The sequence below is a fragment of the Lithobates pipiens genome, unplaced genomic scaffold (assembly GCF_037356315.1).
Source record: "Lithobates pipiens isolate NorthernLeopardFrog02 unplaced genomic scaffold, aLitPip1_a1.2 Scaffold_18, whole genome shotgun sequence".
Taxonomy (NCBI): Eukaryota; Metazoa; Chordata; class Amphibia; order Anura; family Ranidae; genus Lithobates; species Lithobates pipiens.
In genome coordinates, this window is record NW_027507758.1 from 341614686 (window position 1) to 341633669 (window position 18984).

General features: G+C 42.2%; 1 protein-coding gene across 2 annotated transcripts in view; it reads right to left on the bottom strand.

Moving 5' to 3' along the window:
• The window catches only part of KCNQ5 (potassium voltage-gated channel subfamily Q member 5), a 670041-nt gene that overhangs the window by 566136 nt on the left and 84921 nt on the right, over window positions 1–18984 (bottom strand). The window lies entirely within an intron of this gene.

Here is an 18984-nt window from a genome sequence, read left to right on the forward strand (position 1 = left end):
AGAATTCTGCCCAACCACACTAATTTGCACACCCTTGTCCCCTGTGACATTTTGTGGCAGTGGGGGTGACACCCGCCCATCCCTGTTACAGATCTACAGTGGTCTGTGTCACCACCCAGCCTCTAGACTATCCCTTGATTAGGAAAGAGCTTCATGAACCAGAAAAGCCCTGTGCTCTCTTCCTTCTCTTGTGAACTAATTAGAGATCTCCTTCTCCAGCCTTACCAGTGCAAAGAGTCTCATTTAAACTTCACGTGAAGTCTGTTTAATGTTGCGCAGTGGGTTTTGGCAAAATATATAGATTTGATACAGTTATAAAAAATACATTGTAGCAGATCTAATAGCATTTTAATAACAAAATGGAATCCCCGTTTAAAGTCTAATGTTTTTTAGACTCCTGATTTCTTGACCCCTCTTCCCAGTGACTCCGGTGGCTGAAACATATTAGTATGACCCTTTTGTAAAATGCAATAAAGACAAAACTTCAAAGTGTCAGACTTTTATTGTAGGACTGGAGATGCATTTTACATCTTGGTTGCCCCATCACTGTTTATTTAACAAGAAATGGGTAGTTCTTGGTGGAGCTGAAGACATACAAGTGCCAGTTCAAGTTTTTGTCTATAACATTTTACTGCCCTCTCTGCCCCACCACTGTAGTGAAATAGCATTACAGTTCTGTGGAATGCACAGAGCAGAGGTGGTGTTAAAGAGCAACTGCAGTCTGCTCATATAATTTGTAATAAATCATCTTTACCATTCTGAAGCTTCCCTCCAACCACTTTGCGTATTATGTTATATATACTGTGATTCTGTACTTACCAAATATGCTGCAGAAATCTCCCTCCACCAAGTCTGGCTGCATCAATTTTAACTGTGGGCACCTGAAGCTGCTGCCTGTTCACTTTCTGGATTTACACACCTCAAGCCCTGCAGCTCTCATTGGCCCTCTTATAACTTACCCCCTCCCTTCCTGGCAAACTCTCACAAGATTTAGAGAGAGCTGTGCTTGATGTCATAAGCCTAGGCTTTTTAACATACAAGAAACAGGAAGTGGCCTGTATAAGGTATTTACTGGCAGAAAAAAATGTTTTACTATCCAAAGTTAAATCAACAAGGGCAGAAGATGTAATAGATGGAAAGTTCGAAAAATAACTGAAGGTCCGCTTTAACCACTTACAGACTGGAAGATTTGGCTGCTTAATGACCAGGCCATTTTTTGCGATACATCGCTTTAACTGACAATTGCACAGTTGTGCGGAGCTGTACCGAAACAACAATCAACAAAATTGACCCCACAAATAGAGGATTTGATCACCTCTGCGGTTTTTATTTTTTGCGCTATAAACAAAAAAAGAGAGACAATTTAGAAAAAAAACTATATTTTTTACATTTTGCTATAATAAATATAACCCTAAAATGTTTTTAGAAAACAAATTTCTTCCTCAGTTAAGGCCAATATATATTCTTCTACATATTTTTGGTAAAAAAAAACGCAATAAGCGTATATTGATTGGTTTACGCAAAAGTTATAGGATCTACAAACTATGGGAAAGATTTATGGCATTTTAATTATTATTTTATGGATTTTACTAGTAATTTTTAGCGGCACTGCGACATGCGCACAGATCGGACACTTTTGACAGATTTTTGCGGCCATTGACATTTATACAGCGATCAGTGCTGTAAAAATGCACTGTTTACTGTGTAAATGTCACTGTCAGGGAAGGGTTTAACACTGGGGACGATCAAGGGTTTAAATGTGTGTTCCCTGTGTGTGTTCTAACTGTGAGGGGATGGGACTGACTGGAGAAAAAGACATATCGTGTTTCCTACTTAGTAGGAACAAATGATATGTCTCTTCTCTTTTGACAGAACAGGGATTTGCGTGTTTACACACACAGATCCTTGTTCCTGCTCTCGTGCATGCGATCGTGAGTGGCTGGCGGCGATCGCACCAACCTGCCAAGCGCCTTGGCTTCCCCGCTGTGCAGCAGGCATCTGCTATCACCCTTAAAGGTACAGGCGTACCCATACGGCAATTTTTGGGAACTAACCACTTGCCAACCACTTCGGCAAGTGGTTAAGCAATCACTTACAGTTAAAACCTCCTAAAAACCGATGCAGTTATTCTGCTTCCTGTGATGTCTGCAATTGATAGATCACAAGACCAAGCACTTGCTTGCCAGTCATCAATAACTATCTGTCAGCTATATTTAAGTTGGCACATTTTGAAGTACTAAAAACCAATATATTCCTCTTGCAAAAGCTATTCTTATCATGTATCAAGCTCAATTTATAAAAATTGCTACAAATGAAAAAAATTTATTAAAAAAGTGTTTCCCATACTGTGACAGACCCAGCCAGGACAGGGGCTTTTGGAGTGGATTGCAGGGTGGCCTCTTACCCACTGACTATGTGCCCTGACTTTTATGGGAACACTACTCTTTGGAAGGTGTATGCCTGGGGGATCCTTGGAGTGATCTTGTTTCTGATTCAAGTTCATATCTCCTCAAAACACACAGACTCTGGGAACCTAGGCCCGAGATCCATGTTTAGGGCCTAGATGTCCCATTAATAACAATGACTGCTTCACAAACTCATAGCAGATTTTAATATCATCAGTAAGCCACCTGGTGCTAGTGGTCTCCTGCTATAGCCTGTTTATTAGGGTGTTATTCTGCTAAGTATGTCTTTCCTATTGTTAAGATGTTAATTGGGACATATATTTTTTTTGTCCGTCTGAACAGCTCTTAGAGATGAGATTAATCTTGTGAACAATTTAAATTGTTATAGAACTATTGTGAGGTGTTATGTGTTTATATTTATAAATATGTGTATTGTACAGTACTTTGTATTCAGTGTTGTAGGTGCCGAACAGTCTAGTCACCTAGGTTGGGTTAAGTGCCTAGTTAATTAGCTCATGTTAATACTGTTTATGTTGGTTGTTCCTTAGTTATGTTAATTATATCCCTGTATGCAGTTGCCTTTGCATATAATAATATGATCAGCCATATCTGATTGTGTACTATATCAATTCTGTGTGAGTTTTCAATAAACAGTTCCAGTTCTCATTATACGAAATACAACAAAGGCACCTTTAGATATTTGTCCTAAAGGAAATCTAGAAAGAGAAACCTATAGATAATCAATCTTATCATTCTTTTAATTGCTTATTTTTCTATTCCTTCCCATTTTTCTCATAGTAGCCAGTTTTACTTATGGCCGGCAAATCCACCTCCCACTTCCTGGAACTCTGGGACTGCCTCCTGAAGCATGTGACAGGAATTTCCCAGAATTCAGCTGTGAGGCTAGGGTTACATCACCAGTGCCTCACTCAGCCAGGAAGTAGCAAAACAGTAACTACAAGTAAAAGCAAAAGATGTTTGTTTAACTAATGAATGTAAGATAATTTCATATCAATATGCAGAGCTGAAAGACAAAACAAAAAATGTCAGCGCTCAGTGTGTAACATTAGGTGAACATAAGACTGGCAGAAATGAATAGCCATCATGACATTAAAACAAAGAATTCTCATATATATAATTTAGATGAAAAGTGGGTAAACTTAAATTAAACGAACCTAAAGTGTAACTGGAGGTTGCCAGAGCAATGAGAAGTATCTAACAATGAAACAGTGAGCTTGGGGGAGCATCAATAATCCCTCTTCATTGAGGGGTCCTGACCCAAACGGTAGACCTGCTGGCAGGCGTGGTCTGAATAGCGTGCTGATGGAGGAAGTCGGTGATCACGGCTGTGGTCAAAGTGCTGGACTGCTCTCCACAAGGCTGCTCACTGTGCAGGCTGACATGCAGATGAGTGTGGAGGGGAAAACCGCAGACTGTCGGCCACCTAATCAGTACCCATAAGTGCCGCCTCATCAGTGCCCATAAGTGCCACCTCATCAATGCCCACAAGTTCAGCCTATCAGTGCCCATCAGTGCCACCTCATCAGCTCACATCAGCGAAGGAGAAAAATGACTTAATTACAACATTTACTGACAGAAACTAAGTAAACACATTATTTTATTTTTTTGTAAAAAATAATAAACCCAGTAGTGATTAAATATCACCATAAGAAAGCTCTATTTGTGTGGAGAAAACAATAAAAATTACATTTGGGTACAGTGTAGTATGACCACGCAATTATTATTCAAAGTGCGACAGCTCTGAAATCTGAAAAATGGCCTGTACAGGAAGAGGGTGTAAGTGCCCTGTAGGCAAGTGGTTAAGTTGATTTTCTTTTGCATTCCCATTGAAACGTACAGGGAAAAGTATTTATACTATGAACAAAAACCTATGTGTCCAATCCCCAAATAATAAAAAAAAATCAGATATATGAAAAGGAAAAAAATTGGTAATGTTATATCTAAATTTTGTTACTGAAAAATGTCACACCTGCATCATGTGTCAGCCCTGATTTGTTAGGGCAGCAGGATTGTGTAAGATGAATCAGACAGATAATATTTGTAAGGCAATGAGAGCTCATAAATGCATACCTTTTCATTATACTGTAGACTGAGTTTCTATGTGAGCCGATGTTATCTTATGAAAATTATAATGCATAAAAAGTCAATCATTTTCTGGAAAGCTTATAAAAAAGAGCATAAATCACTCTTAATAAGTCATGCCTTTTAATGCTTACTTGCTGTCTGATTAACACACAGCCTACTTTGTTAATTGAAATGAGAGTTTTTATCCATCTGCAAAGCAATCACAAGGCAACTAAATTAAATGCCTTTTCTTAACTCTGGCGCAATTTATCAATATGTAGCAATGTGCTGGTAAATCTACACAAGCTAACGATGCAATCCACTATGACAGAAAAATTGCACTGAAGCCAATATAAAGAACTCCCTAAAATGTGAGCCATTACTGTAGTTTAATTAGTGTGCGGCCTGATAACTGTTGCTAATATGTTCAAACAACAGGTGCTATACCATTATCTCATATATTTGCTATATGTTCTGAACCTCAGTAATTTTCACCCCTTGCAAGTGGGGGCCATCAACAGCTTGTAAACCAACTAATTACTAATAGGATGAAAGTAAACAGATAACACCCTTAAAAGCTCATACGTAAGCTGGGCCCAAATGTGACTATAATGGCTCAGAAAGTGAGATCTGGCAGAAGAACAAATACTTAACCAGCAGGTTCCCCATAATACAAATATATTAATGTTATCTTAAAGTAGTGGGAGTTAATTTATTTTTAATAGAGGGGATTGTGCGGTCAATCTAATGCCCCGTACACACGAGCGGACTTTTCGACATCCAAACTCCGACGGACTGAGTCCGGCGGACTATCCGATCGTGTGTGGGCTGCAACGGACTTTAGCGAAGCTAAAGTCTGACGGACTTTAGAAATGAAGCATGCTTTAAATTTTCCCGACGGAACTCCGCCGGACCCGGTCCCCTTTGAAAAATCCGCTCGTGTGTGTGCTACTCCGACGGACTAAAACCGACGCTAGGGCAGCTATTGGCTACTGTCTAGGAACTTCCTACGTCGAATCCAGTCGTACGTCATCACGTTCGACTCCGTCGGAGTTTGGTGTGATGGTGTGTGGTCAAGTCCGTTCGGTCGAAAAGTCCGCCAGAACTCCGTCGGAACTCCGGCGGAACTCCGGCGGAACTCCTTTGGAGGTCTGTCAGACTTAATCCCTCTCGTGTGTACGGGGCATAATAGTATTGCAGACATAATAAAATGAGCTACAGGCTTGGAATAAGAATTTAGAAAACAAAATTGTGTAAAAATGTTAAAAAGACTGTTTTCAAAGCTATTTTTGAAAATAACACTTTATAAATGTGCAGAGATAATGTTTTGTGAAGATGAGTAATAATGGACAGGTAAAATATGTAACATTTTTATATGATATCAATATAAAATAGTACCTATACCCTAAATTACATAATTTCTCATACTAGAAGGCACACACTTTTCACATTTCTAATTGTTCACGTCTAGTCTATTATCAGGTAACCATACTGATACCTACACAGAGCATGGCTGTAGTTTACTAAAGGTGTAGTGGTCTAACAAATAGTGGCCCTAATAAATCCATTGAACTGAAAGGATTATGAACGTAAAAAATAAGTAGGCTATAATTGCCATGTGCTGTTCATCATTATGATCTTCTAGCTAAAATACCTTCCAAGTCACTTACCTGAAACAAATTTACAACCAGTGGTGTCAAAACTCCTAATCAAAATATTTATGAATCTACATTGTTAGAGTCAGAACTGGGGTATCTGGGGACCACCAGAGTAAAGGAGAAGGAGGACCAACCGAGCTGTACTCTTTGTGTGCCATGGCAAATACTGGGTGTGGCTACAAAGCACTGCATATTGGATGTGGCTTAGAGGGGCATGGGCAAATACAGTCTGAGCCTGTTCACACTAAAACACTAGCCAACTTTAAAAAATAACTTAATTAAAACACTTGGGGCTACTTATCAGCCAGCAACTGTTAATTGCTTGATTTCAAAACATTCTGAGTCATGGATGATCCAAAACAAATAGCTAATCAGAAAATTGAACTTCACTTTGCAACTTTTCACTTAACTTTTTTTGCTGCATGATTGCTCCAGGTCAGTGATTCTAAGTAATGAACCTAGTAAAAGCCAATCAAAAAGTAAAGGCAGAAGTTGGATAAAAAAGGACTTCTTATTTATGATATCTTCATATTTCTCTGCATTGGTTACATTTAGTATGAATCCTCTAGGAGCACAGATGCTTGAGGCCTCATATATGGCTTTTGCAATCTCATTGCAGGTTTGTGTAAGTAAAAGATGTGATAGTTCAAGGATAACAAAGATTTTAATGCCGTATCCTCATCTTTTCACCCCAATGTAGTGCATATTTCTTACTGGTTATAAGGGGCAGGCCCATGGAGATCTTTTCTTTATGGCCTGACTGACTCCATGCAGTCTTCCTTGACTTCTTCACTTCAATGCTCACACATTAGTAGAATACACTCCTACATTTCAATGGAATGCCTGTCCTCACCCAATCAGACTGTTTATAGGTCTTCAGTTGAAATCCACGGAATTCAGAACACGCCTGGAGAGGGGGACGGGGAGTATTGGCAAGGTGTGAGACTTGCAGGAATGGAGACATTTTGAAGCAAGGCCGTATGGCACCTAGTAGGTTACAAAATGAATAAACATGGTCCAGAAGATCTTCCCATATCCAGGTCTGCATTAATCAACCTACTGTTGACTTTAGTAAGATATGTGCAAAGTGCCCAACTACCAAACATTTCCTCTTCAGCTGTCCTTTTTTTGACCTAATGTATAGATCAGTATAAAAATGTATTTTAAAAGTGTTATATTGCACGAAACCTTTAGTTTAATACAGCAAATATTAAGAAAAAGTAGCAATAAAAAAAGGCATTTGTGACTTTAATCAACATTTTTTTGTATATATTCCTTGTGGTCAGTGGAAATGGTGGCGTTGCAGGGGTATGCCCTTTGTCTACATGTTAAAGAGGAAGTAAACCCTGATGGGTTTACTTCCTTTCATTCCCTGCAAAGGCAAAGCATAATGGGCTACTATGCATCGCATAGTAGTCCATTATGTGTCACTTACCTGACACAGGAGCCAGCAAAGTCACCGCTGTCCCCTGTAGTCCGGCGCATCCATCTTCTCGGTGGGGTCTCGCAACTCCGCCGTTGTCTTTCGGCGAAGCCGCGATGACGTCACTCCCACGCATGCGCACGGGAGCCGACATGCGCGGCATCTCCGTCTTTGAAGATGGCGCGCTCAGTGCGCCTGTGCGCCGTGGAAAGCAGTGCTTGTCTTCGGGCAAATAACTCCTAAACCGTATAGGTTTAGGAGATATTTCTTGGACCTACAGGTAAGCCTTAATCTAGGCTTACCTGTAGGTCAAAGTGTGTTATAAGGGTTTACAACCACTTTAAATACTAAATGGTGTTCTTCATTCTCATTTCAGAAAGTTTAAAAATATTTACATGTGTTTTGCAAGGTTCTATAAAAGTGCAGTTGTTTTAGTGTTATACCGCGTACACGCGACCGGACTTTCTGGCAGACTAGGTCCGACGGGCTTCCAGACGGACTTTTCAGCAGAGCTTCGATGGACTTCCGAACGAACAGACTTGGCCACACACAGACAGACTAAGGCCGCGTACACACGCGCGGACTGTTTGCCCAACCTTGTTCGTCAAACAGTTTCGGCAAACAGTCCGCTCAAAATTTGCATGAGCGGACTTGCCCACACACGAGCGGACTGTTTCAGCGAACTGTTTGCCAAACAGTTCGCTCAACTTTTGAAATGAACGGACTCGCCCACGTAAGGAGGAGGCAAATCCGCCCATTTCGAGCGCGTGTACAGGTAGGCGGGGCCCGCGAAGGAGATGTTGCGGGCTCCGCCGCCTGGAATGGGCTTAAAGGGGAACCCCAACGCCGAAAAAAATGGGCGTGGGGGTTCCCCCAAAGTCCACACCAGACCCTTGTCCGAGCACGCTACCCGGCCGGCCAGGAAAGGGGGGCGAGCGAGCGCGCCCCCCCTCCTGAGCCGTACCAGGCCGCGTGCCCTCAACATGGGGGGTGCCTTGGGGAAGGGGGGGCCGCGCGGCCCCCCCACCCCAAAGCACCTTGTCCCCATGTTGATGAGGACAAGGGCCTCTTCCCGACAACCCTGGCCGTTGGTTGTCGGGGTCTGCGGGCGGGGGGCTTATCGGAATCCGGGAGCCCCCTTTAAGAAGGGGGCCCCCGGATACCGGCCCCCCACCCTATGTGAATGAGTATGGGGTACAATGTACCCCTACCCATTCACCTGTGAAATAAAGTACAAAAAAAAACACAACACAGGGAAAAAATATTTTATTGCACAGCTCCGGGGGTCTTCCGTCTTCGGGGGTCTTCTCGCCGGACTCCTCCGCGATCTGTGTGTAGCTCTTTTGCTAGCGGAGGAGTCCGGCTTTCTTCCTCCCCACCGCCGGCCTCTTCTCCCGACTTCGGGGGTCTTGTCCCCCTCTTCGGTTCTTCTGCCGGGCCACCGCGCCTTCTTGTAGCTCTTTTGCAGGCGGTGGCCCGGTCTTCTGTCGCCGCTGCCTTCCGTTCTTCTGTCGCCGCCTTCGGTTCTTCTGCCGGGCCACCGCGCCTTCTTGTAGCTCTTTTACAGGCGGTGGCCCGGTCTTCTGTCGCCGCTGTCGTCGCCGCCGCCTTCCGTTCTTGTTCTTGTTCTTCTTCTTGTTCTTCTTCTTCTTCTCCTGGAGATGTTGACTCGACGAGCTCTCCGGCCGGAATGCCAGAGCCGCGCTGTGCGGTCACTTATATAGTGACAATGGGGCGGTGTCACATGGTATATGTCACATGGGTTGGTCACATGGGTTGATGTCACATGGGGACTATGACATCGTAAGGGGGCGGGGTCACCATGTGACCAACCCATGTGACATATACCATGTGACACCGCCCCATTGTCACTATATAAGTGACCGCGCAGGGCGGCTCTGGCATTCCGGCCGGAGAGCTCGTCGAGTCAACATCTCCAGGAGAAGAAGAAGAAGAACAAGAAGAAGAACAAGAACAAGAACGGAAGGCGGCGGCGGCGGCGACGACAGCGGCGACAGAAGACCGGGCCACCGCCTGTAAAAGAGCTACAAGAAGGCGCGGTGGCCCGGCAGAAGAACCGAAGGCGGCGACAGAAGAACGGAAGGCAGCGGTGACAGAAGACCGGGCCACCGCCTGCAAAAGAGCTACAAGAAGGCGCGGTGGCCCGGCAGAAGAACCCAAGAGGGGGACAAGACCCCCGAAGTCGGGAGAAGAGGCCGGCGGCGGGGAGGAAGAAAGCCGGATTCCTCCGCTAGCAAAAGAGCTACACACAGATAGCGGAGGAGTCCGGCGAGAAGACCCCCGAAGACGGAAGACCCCCGGAGCTGTGCAATAAAATATTTTTTCCCTGTGTTGTGTTTTTTTTTGTACTTTATTTCACAGGTGAATGGGTAGGGGTACATTGTACCCCATACTCATTCACATAGGGTGGGGGGCCGGTATCCGGGGGCCCCCTTCTTAAAGAGGGCTCCCGGATTCCGATAAGCCCCCCGCCCGCAGACCCCGACAACCAACGGCCAGGGTTGTCGGGAAGAGGCCCTTGTCCTCATCAACATGGGGACAAGGTGCTTTGGGGTGGGGGGGCCGCGCGGCCCCCCCTTCCCCAAGGCACCCCCCATGTTGAGGGCACGCGGCCTGGTACGGCTCAGGAGGGGGGGCGCGCTCGCTCGCCCCCCTTTCCTGGCCGGCCAGGTAGCGTGCTCGGACAAGGGTCTGGTGTGGACTTTGGGGGAACCCCCACGCCGATTTTTTTCGGCGTTGGGGTTCCCCTTTAAGCCCATTCCAGGCGGCGGAGCCCGCGACGTCTCCTTCGCGGGCCCCGCCTACCTGTACACGCGCTCGAAATGGGCGGACTTTCCGAGCGGGAACAGTTTGCTCATTTCAAAAGTAGCCTACACACGGGCGGACTGTTCGCTCAAACACAGTTTCAGCGGACAGTTTTTCGGAATTTCCGAAAGACTTTGTCCGTCCAACTGTCCGCTGAAACTGTCCGCTGAAAGCCCACACACGGGCGGACTGTCCGCCCAAACACTGTTCAGCGGACAAGGTTGGGCGAACAGTCCGCCCGTGTGTACGCGGCCTAAGTCCTTTTGTTTTGAACGTGATGACGTAAGACAGGACTAAAAAAGGAAGTTCAATAGCCAGTAGCCAATAGCTTTCCTTGAGTCATATTTGGTCCGTCAGACCAGCATACAGACGAACGGTTTTCCCGATAAGAATTTTTCCCGGAGTCCATCGGACAGATTTGAAACATGTTCTATTTCTAGGTCCGTCTGATTTTTTAAATGAAAAATGATCGGTTTGGCCCACACACGATTGGATTGTCCGGCGGACTGATTCCATCTGCCGGAAAGTTTGGTCGTGTGCACGCGGCATGAATGACTTAATATAGACTAGTCAGGAAACATATCACTCTAAACAGATCAAACATAATCAATATCTTCCAATAGATCTTTTTCTAATGGGTGATGTATTGGTTAATGGGCACAATGCTTTCTGATTTTTATTTCGGTTTAAAAGCAATGCAAGATGCTGGGAAAGTATTTATATGCTAGGAAGGGAAAGATTCATTAAAGTGTGATTGCTGCGATTACACGAAGATTACACATTATGTGCCATTGACTTGAAAGGCAGTTAAAAGGGCAATTGCAGCATTTACTATTTAATGAATTTTACACACAGATATTTAACTATTCGAGGGCTTCTTTTGTAACGTTTTCCACATTACTAATTCATGAGATGTTACATGTTGTGGGTCAAGCGATGTTCAATCTGTATTACATTATGTACCATTGTTAGCAGCACAGCATAAATCAGCCTCATGCAAGAAATAGAAAATATACATATGATATTAAATGACACTTGGTAAAGCAAATAGGTTGTAAAAATCAAGGCATGAAAAATACAGTATATATCTTGAACAATCGTTAAAGGAATTAGATAGTGTGTTTGAATATATATATATATATATATATATATATATATATATATATATATATATATATATAACATTTAGACAACATTATAGGCATTTTTTGGTTTAGCTAAATAGGAAATATTGCACATGGTTTACCATTGATAATCAGAAGGTGGTGCAATTGAGTTGGGAGTCAGTTATACACCACCATTTTACACTTTAGCTGTACCTGAATCTACTATGAAGATGTCCCTACATGTCCCCTCTATCGCTCTGTTCATGCAAACTGTACCAAGGGCAGCTGCTGGACTTCTTAATAGGAAAGTCCAGTGTGGTCTTCACATGTTATATGCATTTTTTGGTTTAGATAAATAGGAAATATTGCACATGGTTTACAATTTGCAATTAGAAGATGGTGCAGTCGAGTCAGGAGTCAGTTATACACCACCATTTTACACTTTAGCTGTACCTGAATCTACTATGAAGATGCCCCTACATGTCCCCTTTAGCGCTCTGTTCATACAAACTGTACAAAGGGCAGCTACTGGACTTCTTAATAGGAAAGCCCAGTGTGGTCTTCACATGTTATATCATTAAAGTAACCTTAAATAAATGAGTATTTGTGCAATAAAAAAAGTATACAAAAAATTATATTTTTTTAAATATTTTTCTATTTACATATTGCCTTTATAGTTATCGATTAACAATAATACTCCAACCTAAACAAAAACATTTCAACAATTTCATATGGCAGAGCTTTTTGAAGGATGTGCTTTTATTGGATTCAGGTAAACTTAAAGTGTTACTAAACCCACAAGAGTAAAATCGGTCTGCATATGCAGAATAGCATGCTTGTTATACTCACTATGGAACTTAAGGGGTTAATCCTCTGTATTGTGTAAAAAGGCTTTTTGATCCTGTATGGACAGATCCACCCCCCCTACAGGGTCTCTCTTGGCAAGGCCAGATAAGACACAGAGAGGGTAGTAAAGCTGCACATGCTCAGTTTGGTCTCTATTGCTGGAGAGAACATTTCCTTGTTGAGCTGAGATTTTCAGGTCACATGGTATTGACATCACAATTTGGGAGTGTATACAGATCCTAAATGACAGCCCAGTCCCTCCCTCCTCCTCCATGCCTAGTAACTAACAAAGAACACAGTAGGTGGGATCTCACATCTTGATTGGTGGATGATCTGCCTCCCATAACAGCACGAGAACACAGGCTGTAGTGGAAATCTCCTCCTACCTAAACATTAGCACTCAGGTAAACCCTGCAATTTACCATGTGACCATGGTACTCAGATCAGCCAAAAAGGTATATAGTGGCAGTATTTGAATGTAAAAAGAAGATTCATAAGCTGTGGGCATTGCAGGGGGGCGAATTAACTCTTTTTATATTACTGAGTTTAGTAACACTTTAAACATCCCGTATGATGGTAGACTGTAAATTCAATGTACCAGTAATCATAGCTACCAAGCCGGGCACCCCATACACACTATTTGATTTTCTGAAGATTTTTGTCTTCAGATTTACCAAAACCATATAATATGAAGTCAAACCTTAAGAGTTTAAATTTGTATGCAATCAGGCAGGCCCTTGCACTGTATGGTTTTGGTAAATCTGAAGACAGAAATCAGCAGAAAATCTAATAGTGTGTATGGGGTCCAATACAGTCCCTGTCTTGGAGTAGATGCCCATCCCTCTTGGAGTAGCTAACACTATCAGGAGTGCAAGATAAGCATATATTTTTCATATGGCAACATATTTAAGGTAACACTTTATCTTGTGTATGCCTCATCATTAGAATATAACCCAATAGCACTTCTGTCTCTTAAAGCAACTCTTTGTTTTACCAATGTTTAAAAAAAAAAAAAACCACTGTCAAATTGTAATTTACAGCTTATAAACAATTATTTAAAGTGGAGGTCCACCCTAAAGTGGACCTTCCGCTCATCGGAACCCTCCCCCCCTCCGGCGCCACAATTGGCACCTTTCAGGGGGGAGGGGGGTGCAGATACCTGTACAGTACAGGTATCTGCACCCACTTACGGGATAGCTCTCTGCGGAAAGGGGCGTAGATTACTCCCCTTTCCGCAAGTGCCCGCCCCTTTCCGCAAGTGCCCTGCTGCCTACTGGGAAACACACAGATCCCAGAGGCAGCGGGGACCGTCCTTATTGCACAGCGCGACTCGCGCATGCGCAGTAGGGAACCGGGAAATGAAGCCGAAAGGCTCCATTTCCTGATTCCCATATCCAAGATGGCGGCGGCAGCAGTCGAGAGACGATCTAGAGATCGGCTTCGGGTGCCGACATCGCGGGCGCGCTGGACAGGTAAGTGTCACTATTTTAAAAGTCAGCAGCTGCAGTATTTGTAGCTGCTGGCTTTAAAAAAAAAAAAAAAAACCCGGACTCCCGCTTTAATGTCTAATCAGTGAACGACAACTCTGATCAGCTCTGTCCCACAAAACCCAGATAGTTCCTAATAAGTGCAGCCCGCATGTCAAAGACACACTGCTTTCCTATGACAATAATAGATTACTACTTTTTGCAAACATTGGTAGGACTGAGGGAGAGATGTAGCTACTGACTCCTGGCAAAAAGTCAAAATGTGCATATCAGTAACATCACTACTTAGTGTAAACTTTGCTGGCCTTGAATACCAAGGCCAAATAAGAGCTACCCTGTGTCTGTCCCTGCGATGCCTTGTTTTTGGAGGCAAGGGTTATTGTTTTTCTAAAATTGGGGTTATAATCTTTGGCAAACATGTAATAGTGTTTCAGTTTGCTACTAAGTTGCTCATTGCATTTGAGCAGACCCGATGTTATCTAAGAAACCTGAACAGTAAATATGTGGAAATTGTGTATGTTGCTAAGCCAAACCTACATCCCTTATGTTTATTTAGGAAAAAAAACATTAGAAATCTGGACTTTAATGGTGTCAATGTCATCAAACAATTAAGAATACTTTTAAAATTGTATTTATATATTTACAACAAACATATTCACTAATCACACGGTAGTATTATCTTCCACCATAACAAGGCTTGCTTATGGTCCCATAATTAGTGGAGGGAGCGTAATATCTCTATACATTTCATAGAATGGCATCCATTTCAGTAGGAAATGTTCAGAGGTATTGATCTAAAACAGCATTAATATGCCATTGCAAATTTATCAGACAGTAACATTGTATGCACAGTATGTATCAAAATTAGGTATTCAACTTACTGTAGACAATAGAGTACATCTAACCAACAGCTAACAATCAAATAATGTTGTTCCGTGTGGGTCTGTTCCTGGTCACTCCTCAACACACTTAAAGCGGGAGTCCGACGTTTTTTTTTTTTTTTAAAGCCAGCAGCTACAAATACTGCAGCTGCTGACTTTTAAAATAATGACACTTACCCGCCCAGCGCGCCCGCGATGTCGGCACCCGAAGACGATCTCTCGATCGTCTCTCGGGTGCTGCCGCCGCCATCTTGGGTATGGGAATCAGGAAGTGGAGCCTTGTGGCTTCATTTCCCGGTTCCCTACTGCGCATGCACGAGTCGCGCTGCGCAATAAGGATTTTCCCCGCTGTCTCTGGGATCCATGGGTTTCCCAGCAGGCAGCGAGGGACCTTCGGAAAGGGGCGTAGATTTTGCAGGAAAGGGTGGCGTAGCTTCTGCAGAATCTACGCCGGAAGTGGGTGCAGATACCTGTACAGTACAGGTATCTGCACCCCCCTCCCCCCTGAAAGGTGCCAATTGTGGCGCCAGAGGGGGGGAGGGTTCCAATGAGAGGAAGCTCCACCTTAGGGTGGACCTCCGCTTTAAGGGGGGATGGTGTGAGAAAAAAAGGAAGGTGTATGTGACCACATTAGTGATGGATGTCTGCATACAAAGTACTACGTTTTACTAATTTTAAGCCTTATTAATATATACCATTTTTTTCATGGATTGTCTTTAAAAATCAGGTTAGTCACAATTTTTCCCCATCCTGGGTGCTTGCTTGTTGATCTTAGCAACAAAACATTGCCCTAGTTACTAAAAATATACAAGTTTATGAAAATAAATCTTAAAAAATGTATAGTTTAGTTTGGCACAGCCTGTGATGCCCAATGCTGGATTTAGAAGAAGGCTGATGCTTAGAAGGCCTCATGATTGTATAAATGATGGTACTAACAGACATATAAAGTTTTTTTTTGGCAAATTCTTCATGCAGGTTTTCAGTAGTGTATCCACACATATTTTGCTACCTACACATATTTCCCAATAAAATTGAATTGGTCTCATGACCTACACTCTTCTGTTTTGTACTCACAAAATTATACTCTCATTCTACATCAGCTGGTACCTATGTAAATTTCTCTGATATCTATTCAGTATTATGTAGCTTGATTTTCAGGGTGTTGTGCTGTACTAAGGAAACAGAATTGAAGACACAATAAAAATTGTGCCTACAACTTTCTGTGTATGCGGACAAGATTACCAGAGACCAGTTGAGTTTTGGCACATCAGTGTAAGTTAATGTAGTATAAATATCGCATTAAAAGTTACTTGTGCACAGCAGACACATTTTGGAATCCGTAAAAAGGGCCCATGTAGCCAACTATTTTAAGGCAACTGTCACTTTTTAGATGAGACATCCTTTATTTTCTTTAAAATAATGTATATTCAACCAGCCACATCTAAATAATCACAGACATTATTTATGGAACTTGTGCAGAAATTCTGTTTGAGCTTGTTAACAATTGTGCCATTTTTGGCTACAATCCAGCCTACTCTAACTCCATGATTATTTTGATATATGAATATGTATTTCAGTAAAGCTAGAGCATCTGTATGTCGCAAACCAAAGAAATAGCTAAATGCTAACAAACGATACTGTAAAAATGTTTTGAATTACAAAAACACAGGGGAAGCATAGTAGGTTGTTGCACATGCACATACAGTATTGACAACTGAGGGTATGTGGCCAATGATTTGTAAGCTTCAAATAGTGAGGTTGGACTATGTCCAGAACTGGACAAAGTAATTTGCTGCAATAAGGAAAGACTTTGGGATCCAAATGTACAGAATCCTATTTTAAAATGTATCTTACATTAACCTCCCTGGCGGTATGATTTAGTCTGGAATTAGGTGCTGAAAGCGGTACAATTATTTTGCATGGAAATTTGGCGTTTTATTTTGTAGTCCTGTAATTCTTAGGAATAACGCTCTTAAATCTCTTCAAACCAGAGTCTAGCAGACATCCCGGGTATGATAACGTTTATAATATAATAAAGAATAATAAAATGTATTCAATAATGTAATCAAATCCTAAAACACTGAAAAAGGGACACTTTTTGGTTGCTATGGACAATCTCCAAATTCCAGGCAGAAAAAACAGTATTTATAATATAAAAGTGCATGCAGGGCACTGCACAGACCACTAGGGACAAAGGGGTGTGTAATTTTTAATACAGTACTGTAATCTGTAAGATTACAGTGCTGTGTGTGTTTTGTGTCTTTTTACTTTTTTGAATTTGCCGCCATTCTCTGCTCCCGTGCGCTGTAACGTCGCAGGGAACGGAGCTCGGCGGCATTCGGCACTGTGAATCGAGCGGAGGACAGCTCGATCACACAGAGCGGAGTACATCGCTGGATCCAGGGGACAAGGTAAGTAAGTCTCCCTGTGTCCTCCCCTGCATCCAGCGATGCGATCCCGAGTCTGGCTCGGGGTTACCGCTCCTGCTAGACTCGGGATTACCGCTAGGGAGGCTATCCTCCCTGGGTCCGTTGAAGACTGTACCCTACATTGCTTTTATATGTTTTATTTTGTGATCACTTTTTTAATTGTGTACATCAGAAATTTCTTTAATAAACCAACTGTTTTTTTTTGATCTACACTATCTGGAGCCCCTTTTCGTTTTTTTTTCTTTTTCCATATGTTACTCATGCAAACTTTTATCTGAAATCCGAGTTTGGAAATGCCTGGTTCCTGAAGTACCATTTGTTCCTGGAACTTGGAGATCACTGGACAGCGGCCTTTTTGTATACCTACTTCTATCCGTGATCCAGGGCGGTCAAACGAGGACTACATACCGGGATTATTCCTATTAGAAGCCAGAGCATAACCTTCGGTGAATATAAGCCTTTCTGACCCACTGTCGTATGACAGGTGGGCCCAACACCATTGGTAAGAGTACCCATCTTACATCTTTAGAAGGTTCTCCTACAAAAATCGCTTCGGGCAAATAGATTGTCGCTGTTGATCTTTTCCTCTCCTCTTGTCTCACCTTGGATGAGAAGATTGGGTCCTGTGTTTTATTCAGCACAATAAGAGGACATTTTTATAAGAGAGACAAACTGACAATAGTTTTTCATTGATACTATATTGCACAATAATTGCATTGCACAATAACTGTATATGATCAGCAGTTTTATTATGCATTATATTGCACAATAATTTCTTATGATATTTAGTTTTGTCTGCACTGTATTGCACAATTATGGTGCGATCATACATACTTTTTTAGTATTCTTACTCATTCACACTGATTGTTTTCATTACCATAGCGCTACACTATTTATTTTATAGAAAACAGGGATAACAAATTAGAATCACTTGCAGAATTGAGTGATAGTGGTTTGCGGGGAAATTTGTCTTTAAACACTGAAAGTAATGACAACGATAACTCTGCAACTGAGCAAATTTCAGTGTTTTTGATTTGATTACATCATTGATTAAATTGTATTATTATTATGTTATTATTTGTTATAATTATTTCTAGTTAATTATTATATTATAATTCATGATTTCGTGCTTCAAACATTATCATACCCAGGATATCTACTCTTGTTTGGACAGATTTAAGTGAGCTATTCCTACGAATTACAGGCCTACAATATAAAACTTTTCCTTCCAAACTTCCATGCAAAACTTTGTACCGCTTTTAACATCAAAAATCTGACATAATCATACCTCCAGGGAGGTTATATAGATACAGATATGTAAGTGTAAGTTACATCTTTAAGATGTGCATAGCTTTATGTCATATGGCAGTGTTTCTCAACCTTTTTTTTCAGTCAAGGCATCCTTTAAAATTCTGCACAATGTCGAGGCACCCCATTCTAAAATGGTAAAAAAGTTTTACATAACGCAGCAACATTCACACACGTAGGACACCCAACATTAAAGTTCATTTATTTTTTTCAAAGCAAAATACGCCTTTGCACACAGGTACTGACTAATATTCAAATCTTTCTCTTCCTCACTCAGTTAATGTAACCCCAGTGCTGACAGAAAGGGTCAAACAAGTATGCTGTGCAGTCACCTGACATCCTCCTTATCAACCAATGTCATTGGTTGTTAGGAGGCTATCAAATAGAAGATTGTAATGGTGCACAATAAAAAAAAACGTGGCTTTCTGTAACTAAAAGGCAGGCTTCATCCACCCTCTGGTTTGTATACAATTTTTGGGTGATTTTCAGGAATTTTGTCAAGGCACCCATGAAGAAACCTGAAGCACCCC